Source organism: Pleurodeles waltl, chromosome 6, assembly GCF_031143425.1.
Source record: "Pleurodeles waltl isolate 20211129_DDA chromosome 6, aPleWal1.hap1.20221129, whole genome shotgun sequence".
NCBI classification, from domain to species: domain Eukaryota; kingdom Metazoa; phylum Chordata; class Amphibia; order Caudata; family Salamandridae; genus Pleurodeles; species Pleurodeles waltl.
In genome coordinates, this window is record NC_090445.1 from 183,053,642 (window position 1) to 183,076,525 (window position 22,884).

Consider the following 22,884-nt stretch of genomic DNA (forward strand, 5'->3'; position numbering starts at 1 on the left):
GCCCAGAGCCTATGAATATTTGTGAGATATTGGAGACTGGAGAGACCCTTATCACATTCTGCGGGGGGAGGTGGTCAGGGGGCGGATGATGTGACATCTGGGCAGCCAGAGAATAACTCAGCTGTCTGAGGATGGAGACTCTACGATCTATTGGCCCTTAAACCAACTACTACTGTCCAAGGTTTGGGCCTGTACTATGTGTGTAAACTAAGCTGTAAGTCTATTTTCAAAACTTGAGGCTGTAACAGCTAAGTAATTGGAAGGATAGCTCTGCTTTTTGCATCTAGCTTGAAAGTTTGAGGTGCATGTAACCCCAGGGAACTCGAAAAATGCCTGTCTGACGTTTGTGCTTGTTAGATCTATGTGCTCTGATGGACAACTCCCCTGTCTGGGGATTGGGGAAAGTATACTAACCTATGCCTGAGGCTGGAAGCTTTGCTTTACCCGAGGACTGTCTCTGCAGCCCATATGTGAACATGGAACAGTTGGTTGCCTTAAGATTATGCTTTGTTGACTATGGCAAGAGGTTGTACGATCTAGTTACGTTTGAGTCAGATTTACAGTTGAAACTCTGATCCAGAGAGATCTGCACAACTATATGGACAGTTCTACATCTGTAGTTTGAACCTGTAAGGTTTGTGTAATCTGAGCAATAGCTTGGTTCATCAAAGTCTAAGAATCTGATGCATGCCTTGACCATGTATTGCATCAGGCATTCCGGGCTATAACTGGACTCATGGTAGTAATGCCTGGTCATTTGGGGCTGTGGAAAGATGTTCAAAGCCATGCCAAAGTACATGATGGTATTGAGGCAGTTTCTTTGCATTTTAAGCCAGACACGAGCATATGACAGCTGTATCTAGCCATTAATGACTGCAACTGGGCATGTAAGGTTGTACGTAGGCATATGATTTCTGTAGCCGGACAAGTAATGGCTGCACCCCGAACACATCCTGGCTGCCTCCCTGACATCTCCTGGCTGAATCCCAGACATATCATGGTGGCTCCCCAGGTAATATGTGTGGTCACTAATATCTATTTTTATCTGTTATGTTCATTAAATAAAATTTGAACTTTTTACTTAAATTGTGTCATATTCTTCAAAGGCCATGTGACATCACTTCCTGTGATATCGGTGGAGCAAGGGATATGATGTTACTTCCTATGATGTCATCAGTAGAGCAGTGGGCATGTGAAATCATTTAAGGTACCCCCTGAAGTTTGGTGATCCATGTCAGTACCTATGTGAAGCTAAATCCCACCTATCCCTCTGTTTCAACAAGAACAATCTGCAACAGCTAGTTGAAACCTGGCTTAACAACCCAAATCTAGCTAGATTCGAACACCAGCTTTCACCCAATGCCAATTCACTCAGATTCACCCTCAACTCTGACCTCACTCTCAAGAAGCACATTGCCTAGAAAACCACAGTTACCTGGTACCAGTTCCTTCCACAGAAGAAAGTGAAACTATTCCTTCCAAACAGGTACTTTAGAGCTGCTGTTCGAAGACCTCAAACTCTTGCAGTTGGTTGGGGCAATGTTCTGATCTAGACCTGACCAGACTCGACATTGGACCCTGTAAGAGCATCCTTCCGACCTCAGCATGCTTCACCAAGGACTAAAGAAATATGACCACATTATTCTGCTTTTCTAGAACGTCACTGGCTTCCCTTGTCAGCCTGCACTATCTTCATAACCAGCTGCATCGTTACAAAGCCACAATGACTGGCCCAGGCTCCTGTTTGGTTGGCAAACTCCCCAGCTTTGATGGCTTTGAGCATGTAGGAAGGTAGCCTCTTTTTAGCCTTGTTACCCCCACTTTTGCCCTGTTTGTGAGTATATGTCAGGGTGTTTTACTGTCTCACTGGGATCCTGCTAGCCAGGGCCCAGTGCTCATAGGTTTGTGGCCTATATGTGTTCCTTGTGTGGTGTCTAACTGTATCATTGAGGCTATGCTAATCAAAACCTCAGTGTTCATGCTCTTTCTGCTTTTAAAATTGTCACTGCAGTCTAGTGACTAATTTTACCAATTCTCATTGGTACACTGGAACACCCTTATAATTCCCTTGTATATGGTACCTAGGGTATTGGGGTTCCAGGAGATCCCTAATGGCTGCAGCATTTCTTTTGCCACCCATAGGGAGCTCAGACAATTCTTACACAGGACTGCCACTGCAGCCTGAGTGAAATAACGTCCACGTTATTTCATAGCCATTTTACACTGCACTTAAGTAACTTATAAGTCACCTATATGTCTAACCCTCACTTGGTGAAGGTTAGATGCAAAGTTACTTAGTGGGTGGGCACCCTGGCACTAGCCAAGGTGCCCCCACATTGTTCAGGGCAAATTCCCTGGACTTTGTGAGTGCGGGGACACCATTACACGCTTGCACTACATATAAGTCAATACCTATATGTAGCGTCACCATGGTAACTCCGAACATGGCCATGTAACATATCGAGGATCATGGAATTGTCACCCCAATACCATTCTGGTATTGGGGTGACAATTCCCTGCATCCCCAGGTCTCTACCACAGAACCCGGGTACTGTCAAACTTGCTTTCCGGGGTCTCCACTGCAGCTACTGCTGCTGCCAACCCCTCAGACAGGTTTCTGCCTCCCTGGGGCCTGGGCAGCCCGGTCCCAGGAAGGAAGAACAAAGAATTTCCTCTGAGAGAGGATGTTACACTCTCTCCCTTTGGAAATAGGTGTGAAGGGCTGGGGAGGAGTAGCCTCTGGAAATGCTTTGATGGGCACAGATGGTGCCCTCTCTGCATAAGCCAGTCTACACCAGTTCAGGGATCCCCCAGCCCTGCTCTGTGCGCAAAACTGGACAAAGGAAAGGGGAGTGACCACTCCCCTGACCAGCACCTCCCAGGGGAGGTGCCCAGAGCTCCTCCAGTGTGTCCTAGACCTCTGCCATCTGGGATGCAGAGGTGTTGGGGCACAATGGACAGCTCTGAGTGGCCAGTGCCAGCAGGTGACGTCAGAGACCCCTCCCGATAGGTGCTTACCTTTCTCAGTAGCCAATCCTCCTCTGTGGGCTATTTAGGGTCTCTCCTCTGGGCTATTCCTCAGATAACGAATGCAAGAGCTCACAAGAGTTCCTCTGCACTTCCCTTTTCGACTTCTGCCAAGTGTTGACTGCTGACTGCTCCAGGACGCCTGCAAAACTGCAACAAAGTAGCAAGACGACTACCAGCAACATTGTAGCGTCTCATCCTGCCGGCTTTCTCGACTGTTTCCTGGTGGTGCATGTTCTGAGGGCTGTCTGCCTTCACCCTGCACTGGAAGCGAAGAAGAAATCTCCCGTGGGTCAACGGAATCTTCCCCCTGCTAACGCAGGCACCAAACTTCTGCATCACCGGTCCTCTGGGTCCCCTCTCATCCTGACAAGCGTGGTCCCTGGAACACAGGAGCTGGGTTCAAGTGTCTCCCACAGTCCAGTGGCCCTTCTGTCCAAATTTGGTGGAGGTAAGTCCTTGCCTCCCCACGCCAGACAGTAATCCTGTGTACTGCGTGATCTGCAGCTGCTCAGACTTCTGTGCACTTTTCCAAGACTTCCTTTGTGCACAGCCTAGCCCAGGTCCCCAGCACTCCGTCCTGCATTGCCCAACTCGTTGAGTTGGACTCCGACATCGTGGGACCCTCCTTTGTGACTCTGAGTCAACTGCTGTCCTTAGATCTTCTAAGTGTCTGTTCTAGTACTTCTGCAGGTGCTGCCTGCTTCTGTGGGGGCTCTCTTAGTTGCTGAGTGCCCCCTCTGTCTCCTTCTCCAAGGGGCGACCTCCTGGTCCTTCCTGGGCCCCAACAGCACCCAAAATCCTCAACTGTGACTCTTGCAGCTAGCAAGGCTTATTTGCAGTCTTTCTGCGTGGAAATAACTCTGCATCCTCCAGCACGCCGTGGGGCATCTTCTGACCAAAGGAGAAGTTCCTGGCACCTTCTGTTGTTGCAGAATCTTTGGCTTCTTCCACCCAGAGGCAGCCCTTTTGCACCTTCAGCCGGGGTATAGTGGGCTCCTGCCCCCCCCCGGACACTTGCGTGACTCTTGGACTTGGTCCCCTTCCTTTACAGGTCATCAGGCCCAGGAATCCATCTTCAGTGTTTTGCTGGCAGTTGGTGTCCTTGCAGAATCCCCTATCTCAACTTTACTTTCTTTCTGGGGTAGTAGGGTATCTTTACTTTTCAGGGTCTTGGGGTGGATATCTTGGACACCCTTAGTGCTTTCTAACAGTCCTAGCAACCCTCTACAACCTACACTGGGCCTGGGGTTCATTCGTGGTTTGCATTCCACTTTTGGAGTATATGGTTTGTGTCGCCTCCTAGGCCTATTTCTACCTATTGCATCGTATTGTGATTCTACATTGTTTGCACTACTTTTCTAACTGTTACTTACCTGATTTTGGTTTGTGGACATATAATTTGTGTATATTACTTACCTCCTAAGGGAGGGCATCCTCTGAGATACTTTTGGCATAGTGTCACTAAAATAAAGTACCTTTATTTTTAGTAACTCTGAGTATTGTGTTTTCTTATGATATAGTGCAGAGTGATATAAGTGGTATAGTAGGAGCTTTGCATGTCTCCTAGTTCAGCCTAAGCTGTTCTGGTATAGCTACCTTCTATCAGCCTAAGCTGCTAGAACACCTCTATTCTACTAATAAGGGATAACTGGACCTGGCACAAGGTGTAAGTACCAGAAGGTACCCACTATAAGCCAGGCCAGCCTCCTACAGAGCACACCTGCAGCCAGAATACTATCAAACTGGAAATGAAATTGTGACAAAAAGAAAAGAAACACAGTGACATACCCTCTCCAGTTAAGCACCTAGGATCTGGGATGACATTTATGTATCTACCAGTAGCACCCCAAACTTACTCCAGTTTAGTAAAGCACTGAAGATACACCACTTTGAAGAACAGTTCAACCCAATGAATATCAGTCCATCTCCACTCTCCCCACCAGTCACTCTATCTCTGTGTAGTGCATGGCTGAATATTTGTTAGGTGTGCCCTATGCATATACCACATACATAAGTTGAATCCAAGTTAAAATGAGTGTGTTCAGAATTCTTTGGAAATCCATTCTTAGTAAAGCTCACAGCTATTTAAATTAAACAAACTAACAAAAAGCCTAATCTTTTCCTAAACGGCAGTGGATTAGATTAGGTAGAAGAAAACTTTAAGCATTCTATTTTTGAATGTTTTAAATATAAGCTGAAAAAACACTTCTTAAAATGGAACTCTTAAAATGTGCGACAAACAGCTTAAATGGTGATTTTTGAGTGTGTGCAGGATTTATTTCTGACTGTATATTCAAGAGCATCTTGTAATTGTATATCCACAATGTGCAGTAAGTGATTTTGACACATGTAATTGTTTTAGACTGTATTGTTTTATATGTTATGCAGAGACGTTTTAAGGCATGGGCAAAGTGGGCTCTGGCACAGGGCCCCAGCCTTTCAAGGGGTCCCCTGCTAGAGCCAGATCTGTTCTGCAGAGAGTTTTGCCTTGATGACCTTGAATAAATCTTAAACAGATTTTTTTAAAGTATTGGTTTCCTTTAATTTATTTTTGATGTGGGTTAAGTATCAGAGTCTATTACAGACATTTTGAAGAGAAATGTTGTGGTTTATGTTAATGTTGTGTTTATGTTTCATGCAGCTTCCATGAAAAGGTTCTTTGAGATCAAAACAGGTCCTCACATAGAAGAAATGGGAGGGTATCACAGAGATTATTTGCAGCAATACTAGGGAGCTGATGCTGTGTTACAATATTGAAAACACATGTAAGTATCCCTGAATATGAGATATAAACACATTTAGAATTTGGACATGCACACTGTCAGTGTCCTGGCCAAAGAGGGCCAGGTGACAATGGATCATACATTCAACGCTGTTCTGAACAGGGGCCCCCGAAATATGTTTGATCCAGGGTCCCCCAGAATTATCTGATGTTATGCACCACATCCACCAAAGTCTAAATAGCCCCCTTTGTATGGGAGGATGTCCAGAGTTACTTGAAGTGGGTGATAATATATAGATTGATCCTGTCACAATTAACTAAGCAAGAACGTACCCCAATAGGACCAGAGCAGTCTGGTGGGCTAGAAGAAGTAGAACGATGCCACCGATCAAACGCAGGTGCAGAGCTCTCGATAGAAATAGGGTGTAATGTTATGTGTTTATATTGAATTTTAAAGCATTTCTCCTTCAGCCTTTACTTTTACCACAACTTAAAAGCTCTAAATGTTTTTTCCCGTGTTTTCTTGTTATCTGAAGAAACAATAAGTGATATTTTGTCAGTGATTGGTGTGCAGTACATGCTTCTGTTAAAAGCTTTCTCACGGTAAAGTACATTTGTAATCATGGCTTGAACAAATACGAGCATTTTTATCTGACTGCATTGTGTTACTAGGGCTGCTAATGGTGGCGCCCCATGCCAGAGATAAAACTTTTCAGGAAGGGAATATTCCGCAGCCAATGGTTTCACTCGAAGTCCTGAGCTCTGCACACTCCTATGCCTGGTTTCTCACATAAAAACTGTGGGTAACCCCCCGGGTGTAAAGTCTCGGCACAATGAAGATTAGATATGTACCCTTTGGTCTCCACTTACAATGACATCCATCCAAGGAGACCAGAGTGACAAAAAAAGTATGTGTACTTGACGTGAGATCTGTAAATCACAATAGACTGACCTTCTACTTAGGTGCTGAAGCTTTGCCACAATCTAGTTGGTGGGAACATTCAAAATAATACCGGAAGTTGCGTATCTCATAGTATCCACATTTTTATATTCAGAACACACAGCCAGCAGGTAGCCTGGAATGGTCAGAGATTAACTAGATGCTCCTTCCTCCCTGGCAATGCATTCTAACTTGTATATATCCAATTCACTGTGTGGTCCTTTACGAGCACACTTTCCTAAGTGGTGGGGTTGAGAAGAATGGAGTATCACAAAAATGTATGGTTTATGTGGTTAAAAAGGAATGTGACAGATATCCCATCCGCCTTATTACACATGCAATATATCCTGTGGCCCTTGTAACAAGACAGAAGGGATAGCTGTGCCATTTGTGACGTAGTTAATCTGTCCGTGAAACTCTAAATCAGGCCCTACATTTTTTAAGTGTCTTTCCTGTGTGAGAAGGGTCATGATGGTTTGGCACTACAGCGCAAACACTGACCCCAGGATTGCAAAACGCATTTGCTACATTGGACCTCACTGCAAACAACATCTAGAAAACTAGAGGCGCTTCTGGCCTCACCACCATCAACACTAAATCAGCACAAGCACCCCGTTAGACTTAACCAGAATCCATACGTGGACCACCCCCATCCCACTGCACTCAAAGAAGCCTAAAGTCCACTAAAAGATGCTATTAACCAGGCAGCAGACACAGCATACAACATCAAAAACCAGTGATCCCAAATTTTTCACACTGATGGCAGCCTTTTCCTAGCTCCCCTGCCTACCGTGCTCCCCAACCACAGGGTGCTGAACAAGCTACTCCCTGCGCCTCCAGACTAATATTTTATCCTTTCGTCAATGCATCACCATCCTTACTGCCCTAAGAAACCACTACCTGATGCCTCTTTGATTTGTATCTACTGCCCAAACTGCATTACGCAGTCTTGTACGTTGACCTCCTGCCTCCGAACATTGATACATGCCCTGTTAAACACGGTTACTGCATTCACAGCCTGCATGTCACCGAAGTGGCGTGTCTGTGTATGCATGTGCTGAGCATCTTTCACATGCTCTTCATCCCTGAAACACAACTCCAGGACGACTCTGCCCCTATCATATGTGAAGACTTAGTGCACACATAAACAATGTACTGGAGAGACATGCATTTCTCCCATGTTCTGTGGACACAACCATTGGGAACAGGTTATGTTCGATTCTTCACTAATTAATGTAGCAGTATTTATTCTGTGCTTACTGTATGGTCTGATACTACACCCTCTTCTTAATGCCCTAACGCTCCAACAGATGCAGCCAGATAAACGCATTTTTGGTGAATTAATGTGAGCTTTTTCTTACCCATCAGGGACAAATCTAAAATTGGTCTTGGTAAAGTAATTAATGAACCAGACTATTGCACCACTGGAAGAGATGGGAAATCTCACGACTATCAAAAATTTGACCGCTTCATCATGGTGTGTGGAAGGGGTTGCGTGGCACTGTTCGTGGCCTTTTACATAACCATACATCCTTAAAAATATTGAAAGGTGATGTGGCCTTCTGGCTACTTTGCCAAGTCTGAATTCAGGATTCACAGATTCTACTCTTGGGTTCCCCTGAACTACCCTATATGAGCCTGTGCCTTAATACCCTTGTCTCACATAATTGTAAGAAGCAAATTATGTGTGCCTGACTCTTGAGAAATGTACACGAGCAGGATGTTTGAGATGGTGTATAATGGTGTGTCATTTGATTTTACTCAACCCATCAAAACTTTTTGAAACTATGAACTCGTCCTTATGCACTCTTTATTTTGTACGATCAGGCTTCTTCAAAAAGCAAAACACACAAATATATCCCGTGCTGATCCAGAATACTTAGCATGCATAATTAAATGAGGAAAAGCTAGGAAGGTTAATATCTATGTAATTGTTTTTGTATAAATACAGTGATTGATAAGAAGGCCATTGCGGGTGCCTTTCCACAGGGGTGTCGGAGACAATACAATTCTGGGGGGGGGACAGCCTTTGGGACTTTCAGTCAACCCTATACAAATCGCTCGTTGTTTACGAACTGCAGGCTCCGATAAATATCCACAATCATATATATTGGAAGTGAAATAGGGTGAAAGGAAGGCTCATTGTCACAGTCTGAAAGTATCTTTTATTGTTATTTACATTCACGAAGTAAGTAGCTCAAATGTGAAAATAACATGTTGATTAACCTTGCATCTTCGTGCACCAAGCAAATAAAGGTAGGAGGGTAAAAAGGAATAACATACCCTTTGCGGCCCACACCCATCATGCCCTTCGCCTCATGCCAATTGGAACCGCACTGGAGAGATCAAAAGCGATTACTTACAACAGTTGTAAACTGTGCTCGGAAACCATAGTTCTCATAACACTTCAACTCCTGTGTGTGATCTTGGGAAGCTCAGCTCCACATCAGTCATAACTAGAAGCATTTCAACTGAAGAAGCTCTTGGAGTTACAGGCTATATAAACATGGATTCTCTAATCTCTGTATAAACTGCAGTCACTAATTTCTTTAGAAATGGCGGTTTGTGATGCACCAAGTCACAGCGTGTAAAGAAAAGACATTCACTGATTATAAAGAAAAGAGATCGGAAAATTACTATGATAGGGTTATTACAGTCGAATTCTGACATTACAATGCCTTCTGCCAGAGCTAGCAGCCAAGATAAAAGGCAGATCAGGTCTCCGAGCATAATTAATGCAGCTGTTTAAAGCAAAAAATGGAATGTTGCTTTTCTTTCGTCTGCTGTACTTTTAATAGCTTGGAATGACAGAAACTATGCACTAGGGTTTTAAGTGGTTTGTGGGAAAGTTGGTGGTGTGACCATGTATTATATGGGGTAAAATACCCCCTGTGTACATAAGGATATTGCAAGTCACCTTAAAGTTCATACCTTATAAACAAGCATTGGTATAGCCAATAGGTCTAGCCTATGCAAGTTCTTTTGCCTTTGCCAATGTGTTTTAGCCATGCTGTACACTAGTGAGACTACTATTCAGCATGGCTCAAAGTTAATGGCATAAAGGAGAATGATGTGTCATCGACTGGTGTGGCGTAGTATCATGGAGTAAGTAGAGTGTCCTAGAATGGAGCAGTAAACTAACTTCAAAGGAACAGGGGTCCCTTGAATAAAATGCAACACTACTCCCATAAACAATGATAATAAAGTAGTATGCAAATGGAATGTATTATGCATTTATTCAATCAAAATATACAAGACCAAATGTAGTGGGAAAACATCAACAGGGGAAATCGAGAGAGACTGGTATTCGGGCATTACACAAGTTATCTGGATGACCCAATGTCACCAATTACAAGAAAAATGTAAAAAGTAACCTATATAGTACAGTGGTGTGGAGGAGGCTGGCCTGGTTTGTAGTGGGTACCCATGGTACTTACACCTTATACCACGTTCATTTATCCCTTATTAGTGAAATGTAGGCAGTGTCTAGACGCCAGGCTCTATAGGGGTAGCTATAGCCAAGGCTTATCTAGGAGACATGCAAAGCTCATGCAATACCACTGTAGTCACACAGTACTCACACACATGAAAGAAAATACTCAGTGTTACAAAAATAAAGGTACTTTATTTTAGTGGCACAAATGCCAAAAATACCATAGAGACTATACTCCCTTAGGAGGTAAGTAATACACCAATTATATACACTAGTATGCAGCAATAGCAATAAAAACAGTTAGAAAACAGTGCAATTAGTGAAAATCACAATGGTTAGAAATGGGCCTAGGGGAAACACAAACCATATACTAAGAAAGTGGAATGCGAATGTCGGTTTCCCACCTAGGCAAGTGTGGTGTGTAGAGGGGCGCTGGGAGTATTTGAAAACACCAAAGGTAAGTAATAGAACCCACCTCAGAACCCAGGAAAGCAGGAGTAAATCACAGTAACTTTCCTAGAACACTCAAGAACACGAGAAAGAAGATAATGCAAGAACCAGAAGATACTTCAAGACACAAAGGGTGGATTCCTGGACCTAAAGACCTGTGGAAGAATGGGACTAAGTCCAAGAATCACAGAAGAGTCCAGGGAGGACAAGAGCCCCTGCTGCCCCGAATTAAGGTACAAAAGAAGAACCACTGGTGAAGAACAACAGTCAGTACTTTGCCCAAGAAGATGGATGCAGGTTCGTGGTTGGTGCAGATGATATCTCACACCGGATGGATGATTGCAGTCTGGTTTGCATCGCTCGATTCCACCAACAAGCCTTGGCACAGGCAGAGCTCATGGTTAGGGGAAAATGGCACTGCCCGGGACCAGGAGGGACCTGGTGGACTCTACCCAGGAGGAGAAGTCAGAGGGGGCTCTCAGCAACTCAGAGAGCCCACAGAATACCAGCCAGCGCACACAGGAGTCCCCCAGCATGGGGACAAAGGAGTTGCAAAAGGAGGCCCACTCAGCACAAAAACAAAGGATCCCACGCCGCCAGAGAACCACTCAGGAAGCTGTGCATCTCAGGAAGGAGTGCTGGTGGCCGGAGCTACATTGTGCACAAAGAATTTCATAGAAGTATGCCAACAAGCCTTGGGAACTGAAAAACACTTGGTGCACAGGGGTACTGTCTTGCATGGGAAGGCAAGCTCTTACCTCCACCAAAGCTGGACAGTAGGACGCCAGGACCATTGGGACCACTTCAGTCCACCACCCGTGATGCAGGATCCATGCAACTCATCAGGAGAGGGGAACCATGCAGATGGTCATCGTTGCAGAGAGGTGCCTGCTGAAGCAGGGGAGTGACTCCTTCACTCCAAGGGAGATTTGTTCATTCTTCTGGTGCAGACTGAAGACAGGCTGTCCTCTGAGGATGCACGACCGGGAAACAGTTGCATTTGCTGGCAAGAGCTGGAGATACAATGTTGCAGAAGTCGTCTTTGCTTCGTTGTTGCAGTTTGTGGAGTTCCTGGTGGGTCCAGATGCAGTTTCTTCTGTGAGAAAGTGAAGTAAAGGATGCATAGGATTCCTGCTGGAGTCTTGCAATCTGAATCTGAAGAACCTCCCAAAGGAGAGACCCTAGATAGCCCTGAAAGGGGGATTGGTCAGCTAAACAGGTAAGCACCTATCAGGGGACGGCTCTGACACCACCTGCTGGCACTGGCCACTCAGATACTCCCAGAGTTCGCTGCCAACTTGGAATCCAAGATAGCAAAACCCAGGGACCCTCTGGAGGAGCTCTGAACAGCACACCTGGGGTGGTGGTCCAGTTTTGTGCCAGAGCAGGGACTGGGGGTACCTGAACCGGTGTAGACTGGATTATGTAAGAAGGACACCAAATGTGCCCTTCAAAGCATTTCCAGTGGCCCGGGGAAGGAAGCGACCCCTTCCAAACCTATTTCCAAAGGGAGAGGGTGTAACACCCCTCTCCCAAAGGAAATCCTTTGTTCTGCCTTCCTGGGCTTGAGCTTCTCAAGCAACAGGAGGGCAGAAACCTGTCTGAGGTGGCTGCAGCTGGGGCTGCCTGGAAAACCTCAGAAGGCTGGAATGGCAATACTGGGCGCCCTCTAAGGAGCCCCCAGAGTGCGTGAAATCATACAACCAATGCTTGCAAAAGCCTTGGGGTATGATTCCAACATGTTTGATACCAAACATACCTATGTTTTGAGTTACCATTATGTAGCTGGGAATAGGTAGTGACCTATTTCCAGTACATGTGTAAAATGGCATCCCCACACTCCTGAAGTCTGGGGAAATGGTCCTGGAGCTCGTGGGGGCACCTCTGCTAGTGCAGGGGTGCCCTCACACACAGGTACTCTGCACCCTGCCCTCAGAGCTGGAGGGCCTGCTATAGGGGTGACTTATAAGTGACCTGGTGCAGTGTAACTGGCAGTGAAAGGGTGCATGCACCTTTTCACGCAGGCTGCAATGACAGTTCTGCAGAAGCCTTTACATGGGCTCCCTATGGGTGGCAAAAGAAATGCTGCAGCCCATAGGGATCTCCTGGAACCCCAATGCCCTGGGTACCTAAGTACCATATACTAGGGACTTATAAGGGGGCACCAGTATGCCAATCTTGGGTGAAATACTGGGTTACCAGTATACAACGACCATAATTTAAGGGTGAGAGCATAACTACTGGGGTCCTGATTAGCAGGATCCCAGTAGACACACTCAAACACACTGGCAAACAGGCCAAATGTGGAGGTAACCAAGCTAGAAAAAGGCTACTTTCCTACAAGGTTAGCATCCACAATAATGATTTACAAGCTTTTGTACACCCACTTTTACATGAATGACTCAAATAGTGAATCTAGAAGTCATTAGCTCATAGTGCCTAAGCTTATGCCAACTTATGTACAATATCACAAATTCAAGCCAAGGTACTTTGGCCGACGATATTTCGATCCCTTAGACAAGTATCAGGATCATCCTAAGCCTTCGTTAATCTTGAGTTAAAAGGGTTACAGAGTGCTTGTAACCAAAACGGCGAAGATAAATCTGACTCACGTCTCATATGAGTGACAAGGCAATCAATGGAGATCTGAATCTCTAATCTAGCGCCAATGCCATAAAGTAGTAGTAGAGTGGAGTAGTGTCACAGTGTAATAGAGTGCCAGAGAGTGGAGTGGCAGCGTGTCGTAGAGTGGAAAGGCATAAATAAGAGTGAACTGGAGTAGAGTGAAGTAAAGTAACATGAACTAGCATAGAGAAAGTTGGGTAGAGTGTTGTTGAGCATAGTACATTGTTGTATAGTGGCGTTAAGTAGAGTATCGTAGATTGAAGTGGCATAGAGTGGTGTGGAGTGGCATAGAGTGGAGTAAAGTGGAATGGAGTGGTATAGGGAGTTGTGTAGGGAGTTACAGAGTGGAGAAAGTGTTAGAGTTTAATGGAATAGAGTGTCAGAGTCTAGTATCATAGAGTGTAATGTCAGAGTGAAGTGTCATAGAGTGGAGTTGGGTGGTCTAGAGTGAAGTGGCATAGAGTACAGTGGTTCAAAGAAGATTGGTGTAGAGTGTGGTGGTATAGAGTGCATCGGTTTTGAGTGAAGTGGTGTAGAGTGCATTGACGAAGACTGCACTGGTTTAGCGTACAGGGCAGTAGCGTAGAGTGGTGAAGAGTAGAGGGGAGCAGAGTGGAGTGGCACAGCATAGATTGCAGGGGTTCAGAGTGCTATGTCATAGAGTGATGCAGTGCATGGTAGAGTGGAGTGGTGCAAGGTAGAGTAGACTGGTGTAGAGTGTAGTGATGCAGAGTAGAGTAGAGTGGCTTAGAGTGTAGTGGCATATAGTACATTGGTGTAGAGTGCAGTAGAGGGACATATTGTTGAGTGGTGCAGAGTAGAGTGCCGTGGTGCAGAGTAGAGAGGAGTATAGTTCAGTGGCAGAGTGCAGTGTTGCAGAGTAGAGTGTCATAAAGGGCAGTGGTGTAGAGTAGAGTGGCATAGAATGCATTGGTGTATAGTGCAGCGATGTAGAGTGATGCAGAGTAGAGAAGAGTGGCTTAGAGTACAGTGGTGCAGAGTAGAATAGAGTTGCATAGAGTGCTGTGGCATAGAGTAGATTGCTGCAGAGTACAGTATAGTGGTGAAGAGTAGATTGTTGCAGAGTGGAGCATAGTGATGTAGAGTGCAGTAGCATAGTGCGGTGCAGAGCAGATCGGAGTGGCGCGGGGTACATTGGAGTGGTGCAGGGTAGATTAGATTGGCATAGCATAGAGTGGAGTTGCGTAGATTGCAGTGGCATAGAGGAGATGATTTCAAAGTAGAGTGAAGTGCCTACAGTGGAGTGGTGTAGAGTAGAGTAGATTAGAGTGCAGTGGTGCAGAAAAGAGTGGAGTGGGACAGAGTACAGTGGCATTGAATGCAGTGGTGCAGAGTAGAGTGGCGTGGAGTTCAGTGGCAGAGTGCAATGTTGCAGATTAGAGGGTCGCAGTGTACAGTGGTGTATTGTAGAGTCGCATAGAGTGCAGTCGCCTAGAGTGCTGTGGCGCAGAGTACAGTGGCATTGAAAGCAGTGGAATAGAGTGCTGTGGTGCAGAGTAGATTGGCATAGAGTGCATTGTTTTTGAGTAAAGTGGTGAAGAGTGCTGGGGTGTAGTGTACAATGGTTAGAGTAGAACAGCATAGATTGCAGTGGCGTAGTGTGGAGTGCTGCAGAGTAGAGTGGTGTAGAGTAGAGTAGAGTGGTACAGCATAGATTGCAGTGGCGTAGAGTAGCACAGAGTGGAGAAAAGTGGTGTAGCATGCAATGGCTTAGGGTAGATTGTTTCAGAGTACAGTGAAGAAAAGATAGAGAAAAGATAATATACTTCAATATGCTGAAGTATGTAACGATAACAACAACATAAATAATAACGCTAGGCATAACGGCCCAAAATGAAATATGGCTTCTCCCTGTTAGCCACACTATAATCAAGCCCTTCATTACCCTTCAAAACATCAAACATAAATGTTAGAAAAATATACCCTTCTAATAGCTAAATTGTTGTGTGAAAAGGTAAAATCTGGGCCCAATCTCGACTTCACTGTTTCACCAACTGGTGTGATCTTAGGCAAATACAAATATTGTGTTTCACAGAGTCTCCTTTCTAGCCTGCAGGCGTCAGGCTGAGTGGGACTCTGTTTCCTCTTTCGATCTTCCTCATTGTCTTGCAGCTCCTCTTGAAGGCGTCCTGTAGCTCTCCTCTTCAAGGCTGCAGATGATGCAGGCAGTAATCATCCAAAAGTCTTTTCTCCTCCTCGTGCCCCTTGTTCTTATGAGCACCCTTAATGCCCACAGTTGTGAACAGGACAAACAAAAGGGCAGAGGGCGCAGGGGGCCTCCTGACTCACCTTCATTCTGTTACCATCAGATTGGAGGATGGTCGGTACAGAGCTATTATAAGTAGCGCTTTTGTGCGCTAATGGCCCTCTGAATAACAGATGTAAAAGGGGAAATTATTTTGTCCCCTTGTCCCCCCCACCTTCGTCCGCCGTGTCCCCCACCCTCCAAAATCTTGGGGGGGATACATCCCCCGCGTCCCCCACACTTCCTACGCCCATGCCTTTACATGCATAGTATAGCCTATGCCCTGACTTGCTGTCCGTAACTCATGCATCCTTTAAACCTGTACTCCTCTTTTCCTCGAGGCTGTAGACATGCTACAGTAATGTGTATTGATGCTTTTATAGTCTGTGCGCCGTATACACATTTTTTTTAAACTCACGATTCAGTGGAATCCACAAGCTGTTAGAATGTCACCCTGGGCTGTATACTGTGCCTGCAAACAAACCTCTGTCACTATATGGCGACGTCTCTCCTCTGACTCCCAGAAGGTCCCCAATCCTCAGCAGGGGCACTTGGAAGGTGTAAAATGCACGATGGTTCTGAGAAAATAAGTGTAGCACAGCTCTCGTTTCCTCTCAGACTTCCCAACACTGGTGTGGGACACCCAGAAACAGACGGGAGTTACCATCATGAGGTCTGGTATCTACATTGTCCAGCGTGGGAGTAGGAGCCCAGAGCTCTGATACCAGGTCTTACACGTGACCAAACTTTGTGATCTTGTCCAATCACTTTATCTCCCTCTTACCATCGTCAAATTTGTATGATGTATTTACAAGACACGTATAGAGTACAGCCTTAGATATAATACAAGAGTGAGGTGTACAAAGATGGACAATACAGCGAGCATAAGGTCGTGGGCAAGAGGGTGCAGGTGGAGGGCTATTTGTTGGATGAAGGGGCTAGTGGTTAGGCTAAGGGCTGAACTGGGGGTGCAGAGTTATGGGTGGACGTAATGTGCAGCACTTGACTGCAGGTGATGCAAGGAGAGTGGGTAAGTTTCGAGGTAGTGTTTATCATGGCAGGTGATGGGCTGGTGAGGGTGGTAGGGTGATGGAATTCATTCTGAACCTCAAGGTTTTCAAAAGCAAGTGAGCAAGTAAGTTAAAAGCATCTTCCACTTCCCTCACAACAAATAATACACATAGCTCCCTCTTTCACAATGTTCAAGACCAACCTAAAGAACCACCCATTGGTTAAATGGTAACTCCAAAATTATAGTAAACCATATATTTAGCAGCTCTTTAAGTTGCATAGGTATGTATGGGGTGTAGATGGTGGACAAACGTACTGGATCCCAGTAGTTGGTCGAAGCCAAATGATGCAATAAGTCACCCTTCCTAGGGGCAGGGGGGTGTCTGGTGTGCTTGGAGAAGGGAAAGATACTTTCTACTGTGTTGAGATGCAGTGTTCCTTGACAAGGGGTGCCATCCTCAATTTACTTTCCCATCTCATACATCAGTTTGAGATAGGAGCCTCAAAGTTTCTGAGGAATGGTTTTCTCCGTAGGTCTGATATCAAAAAAGGAGAACGCTCATCACATTGATTAATCCAGATGCACATATAGAAGTGCATAGTTGCATGGATATGACCAGGATCACCTGGATGTCAGGCAATGGATCGCAACTCTGGCCAGGTTTTACTGACCAACTTTCAGGACACAAAACTTCACATTGAACTTTGGGTGTTCGGGTCCAGCTGGACTTAGACCCCCTCCCCCCTTTATTTAAAAAAAATAAAAACAATATTTGATTTAAAATAAGAAATACATTTTTTTATTTAAAATTGAGCACAAATATCTCATTCTATCTATATGAAGTATTAAAGCCTAAACAAACTCTATCTCTTTCCCTCTCACTTTCTCTCTTTCTTTCTTTCAATCAATTTCTCCCACTCACGAGGGCGCGAGTTATAGCTACCTTAGGGCATGAGTTATAGTAACTTGAGAAATCTTTAGCTATAACTGGTGAATTTCTGTGGTTTGGTATGTTTAAAATGTGAGGTTATCTATAACGTCCTTCCAACTTTGAGTTTTTTTAAGTGAATTTCAGTGTTTTTTATTACTATAGGTTAATCCAACCACCTCTGTGCATGGACAAAGACCTTGCATGGCAACAGTTGGCTGCAGGGCTTGACCTGCGGCCAGAACCTGCAGCCAACCCCCCTAACCACCCAATTCCACGCAGCGCACAGCCCTTTGGCCATGCGTGGCAGAAGTTGGCCGCTGTCTGTCTCTCTGGGTGTGAGAATATGTGTGAGAGGATGTGTCTGGGCGTGAGAGTGGCTGTGAGAGTGTCTGTCTGGGTGTGAGAGTGGGTACATCAGTGTCTTAGTGGGTGTATCAGTGTAGGTCTGTGAGTGGGTGACTGAGGGTTTCAATGGGTCTGTGAGTGTGTACGCGAAAATCTGAGTGGGTCTTGAGTGGGTGTGAAGTGAAGCAACCACCAAAAAGCAAACATGGCTTAAAGCCACACCAGGTTTCTGCAAATGCCACAAATCTAAGGCATGTGAGAATGGCAGGAATTTGACAGAGATCATGATAGTTTAAGAAAATGATCAAGATAAGGAAGCATTTAAATTGCAGAACAGAATTCACAGCTAATGTGTTAGCTTGCCCTTGCCCCAAGATATAAGTGGGGAGCACGGTTCTCCCAGTACACAAGGGCATACTTCAACATTTTAGAGGAATCAAGAACAATGATAGCACATACTCAGTTGCTTACCATTTTTATAAAGTGCATGGAGGAGATTATGGAGGTCATTCTGACCCTGGCGGTCCATGACCGCCATGGCAGAGGGCGGCGGAAGCACCGCCAACAGGCTGGCGGTGCTTCCTGGGCGATTCTGACCGCGGCGGTAAAGCCGCGGTCAGAAAAGGGGAGCCGGGGAGCACCGCCATGGGGATTCCGACCGCCTTCCCGCCAGCCTGTTTCTGGCGGTGTCCACCGCCTGAACCAGGATGGCGGGAACGGGTGCCGTGGGGCCCCCTAACAGGGCCCCACAAAGATTTTCACTGTCTGCTTTGCAGACAGTGAAAATCGCGATGGGTGCCACTGCACCCGTCGCACCCCTGCAACTCCGCCGGCTCCATTCCGAGCCGGCTTCATTGTTGAAGGGGCTTTCCCGCTGGGCCGGCCGGCGGTCTTCTGGCGGTCGCCCGCCGGCCCCGCGGGAAAGCCAGAATGGCCGCCACGGTCTCTTGACCGCAGAGCAGCTTTCTGCGGGAACCGCTTGGCGGGCGGCGACCGCCGCAGTCAGAATGACCACCTATATCTTTTTGTCTTACATTGCAATAGATCATACACCCAAGAGACTCTGAGGAGGTGACAGGGAGAAAGATCTGTGGAGGATGGAATCTAAATACATTTTACAATTGGATACAAAAGAGCCTTTTGGTCTGAATACAGAGGAGGAATTATATGCCCTCCTCTGAATATACTTTTGTAATGTTGCTGTGATGTCCACCTAGCTGCTATCGGACGTTTGTTAGGAAAGTGATGAGTAATGAGATTTTTATTAAGGTTTTAATTTTTTTATTTTGTATATGTTTTTACAGGGGCAGAGCCATGAGGCAGGATACACAGGACAAATCTTCACATATGGTCTAACAGTGGTATTTGATATCTTCTTATATTAAATATTGTTGCAGGCCACGTTGTGTAAAAGACTATGCCCACTGAAGTGTAATGAGGCCATTATCAGGGATGCTAAATTTTGTGTTGGTGTATGATCTGTAATTTGATGTTTGAGCCTCTTTTCCTTTAGGCAATGTAATATTATAATATTATAGTCGGGTTGTGATTATTTCTACAGTCCGTACATGTAGGCAAATTAAATATTCTGATATTATGGTGTAATATAGGTTATCAGAGTAGACTGCAGCGAATGGGACAATGCCAATGTTTACTGAGCCATATTTCAAAATGGTGCTGCCTTTAGTGTTTGAGTTTGTTTCCATTTTTCTGTTGACAGTATTGTGCACCAATGAATTTGTTTATATATCACATGTAGCACTGACACACAATGTTGTGATAATGGCTCAGAGCATGCCAAAACATGTTGACAATCCTTTGTCAATAAACGCGTTTACTGCATGTCACAAGCGGAGTGCCATGATTTCTTTATTGATAGAAGGAATGACATTTTGCGTATATATATATATATATATATATATATATATATATATATATATATATATATATATATATATATATACTGAAAAAACAAAGGTTACAGGGATGTTATACTTAGGTTCTGAGTGTAATTGTACAAAACCATAGAAATTCAGCACTTATAGTTAGTTATTTCAAGTAACTATGGGCCAGATGTAGCAAACAGTTTGCGAGTCGCAAACGTGTGTTTGCTATGCAGAAATGCATTTTGCGAGTCGGAACCGACTCGCAAAATGCATTTCAGAGTCGCAAATAGGAAGGGGTGTTCCCTTCCTATTTGCGAGTCGCAGTGGTATGCAACTCCATTTGCGACCGCGTACGCGATCGCAAATGGAGTCGCAGTTACCATCCACTTGAAGTGGATGGTAACCCACTCGCAAAAGGGAAGGGGTCCCCAGGGGACCCCTTCCCCTTTGTGACTGGACCCCAAATTATTTTTTCAGAGCAGGTAGTGGTCCAAGGGACCACTACCTGCCCTGAAAAAATCCGAAACAAAAGGTTTCGGTTTTTCTTTCTAAGTGCAGCTCGTTTTCCTTTAAGGAAAACGGGCTACACTTTGAAAAAAAAAAAACTGCTTTATTTAAAAGCAGTCACGGACATGGAGGTCTGCTGACTACAGCAGGCCTCCATACCCGTGAGTGCCCATAGTCGCTATGGGGCCGCAATTTGCGACCCACCTCATTAATATTAATGAGGTGGGTCTTTGCGACCCCATAGCGACTCGCAGACGGTGTCTGAGACACCGTTCTGCATAGCAAATTGCAAGTTGCAATTTGCGAGTCGCTCGGACTCGCAAATTGCAAGTCGCAATTTGCCAACTTCCGACATCTGGCCCTATAACTCATGCCCTAAAGGAACTATAAATCATGCGGTCGCCATGCACAGTTTTCTCATCAATAATTTTGCAAATTCTTTAGTGATAAAATCAATGATGCCATAGAAGGTGTCATCAATGATATAATATGTGGAGTAATTAGCTGTGCATGGTGAAGGCGTGAGTTATAGTTACCTTGGGCACAAGTTATAGTTACTTGAATTAACTCTTAACTATAACTGCTAAATTTCTGTGGTTTTGTACGAGTAAATTCATAACATAATAATGTCCCTTTAACCTTTCTAAGTTTTTTTTTTAATGTAAAGTCATTTTACTACACTGAGCTGCACAATGTATTTGCTCACTGAATGGGTCTGTGAGCAGGTGCGTGAGTGTCAGGTTACATGAGTGAAAATTGAATTTGTCGTGGTGTTATAGTACCGTAGAATTTGAGAATATCGAGTTGCATGAAAAAAACATATTTTTAAGGGCATCATTTCACCCTCACATACCCCTGTACCTTCACCCTGACCCCTTATGCCACTTTTCATTTTATTTCTCAGCCATAGGCACTGTCTCCTGGGTCCTTAAAATGGTGGGCACAACTTTCTGGTCAGGTTACGTCCAGCCAATCGCAGCATTTCTCTTGTTGCGAGCATTCACAAATTCCCTGTGATAATTGCGAATATGTCAAGAAGGATTTTTGTTCTAGATATACAAATTTGTCTTCCCTTAAGTATATCCTAAACTACTGAATGGATTTACACCAAATTAGTAAAAGTGTAATCTGTGTACTGAAAGCTAGCTTTCTGCGAAATTGCGTGTCATTCCATCGAGCAGTTTGGGCTGTAGTCGTGTCTAGCGGTCCTATGAGACTTAACATGGGAAACACATGTTTTTTGACACCCTCTTTTTCTCATTTCCTGATTGATGGATCACCCCAAAAACTTTCATGCATAATAAGAATCAGGGGGGCATTTTTTGGGGAAAAGATTGATCAAACAGTGCCAAAAATATAGGCAAGTTAAAAAACACTTTCTATGGAAACATGGTTCTAACTATAACTACCTAAAGGAGACTCATGTATATATAAAATAAAAATAAAAGAAATTCACTTAAAAAAACAAAGGTTACAAAGGCGTTATAGTTAGGCTCACATTTTACACGTACAAAACCATAGAAATTCAGCTATTATAGTTAGTTATTTCAAGTAACTATAACTAATGCCCTAAAGTAAATATAACTCGCGCCCTCACCATGTATTGCTAATTACCCCAGATATTACAGCACTCATGACATCTTTTAGAACACCATTTACTATTTGTAGTAAACTTATTAAAGTGATACTATGCATGGAGGGGGTGAAAATGTATCTGTTTTTTAAATTCTATTTCCTAACTATAACGTCCATGTAACCAGTTTTTTCTACTCCTACTCCTAAAGCCCCCAGATTGCTCCCAGTCTCCCATTGCTGGGGCAGAAAGCCCACTACACCCGGGCATTCTTTTTTATAAAAGAAAAGAGGGTTGGGGTTAGCCTGTCCTGACATGAGATCACACTCCCACAGCAAAGCCCTAACAGCATGCCTGCTCACTGGGCCCTAGAGTATCCCCATTCTCTTGGGAAGAGAGAGGACATTTGGATTATTTTGGACGTTTATACATATGGCTTAGCAGGACAGAATAAGTCCCAATTCACTCTCACTTGCCATTCTGAATGGCAGCCCTATTCGAGCTTTGGATCGGCCAAGACCCAAGGAACCCTTCAAATACTGGGCATTTCTGAAACCTAGAGACACAGGTGAATTTAGAGGTTGTAACTTGGTTACATACCCCTAGGATTCTTACCCAGAATACCCTTTAAATATGAAACCTTGACTAAAATCATGCATTTTCCTCATAGTTCTGTGAGGGACAATTGTGGAATTTGCAGGAGTTCACAAAATTCCTACGACCCAGAGTTCAGCGAGATCAGCATTGCATTTTAATGCGTAAGTTATGGTCTGCATGGTTTTGTGTGAGTTAAGGATTAAGGAGCTAACCATACCTAATTTCATTTTTTTCTATTTTTAATTACTTAGCATAATGGTACTTTAACTGCGTTTTCTTTAGTGGCTATATATAAATATATCTAAACAAGGATACACCCATACAGCGCTTGGTGGCTATGTTTATTTTAGACACAAGCCTTCTGTAGGTTTTTGTATATGCTTAGTTTAGCTTTATTTGGTTTCTTTCAACAGTCCCGGCTCGCATGATGCAGCTAATGTTGTCTTAAATTAGGTTTTAATGAAAGCCAGCTCTGTGATTGTTGCCAACTGGCATCGCGCCCAGGGGGGTCATTCGAGGTAACGTCCCACACTTCACACTATGTTCCTTTCTCTACACATGCTCTGC

The 22,884-nt window shown here is 44.6% G+C and overlaps 1 long non-coding RNA gene across 1 annotated transcript in view; it reads left to right on the top strand.

Annotated features, from left to right (window-relative positions):
* The window catches only part of LOC138299496 (uncharacterized), a 374,925-nt gene that overhangs the window by 270,365 nt on the left and 81,676 nt on the right, over positions 1-22,884 (top strand). The window contains exon 2 of the long non-coding RNA XR_011204758.1: positions 19,059-19,115. This is a non-coding gene — a long non-coding RNA (uncharacterized lncRNA). The remainder of the gene's footprint in view (positions 1-19,058; positions 19,116-22,884) is intronic.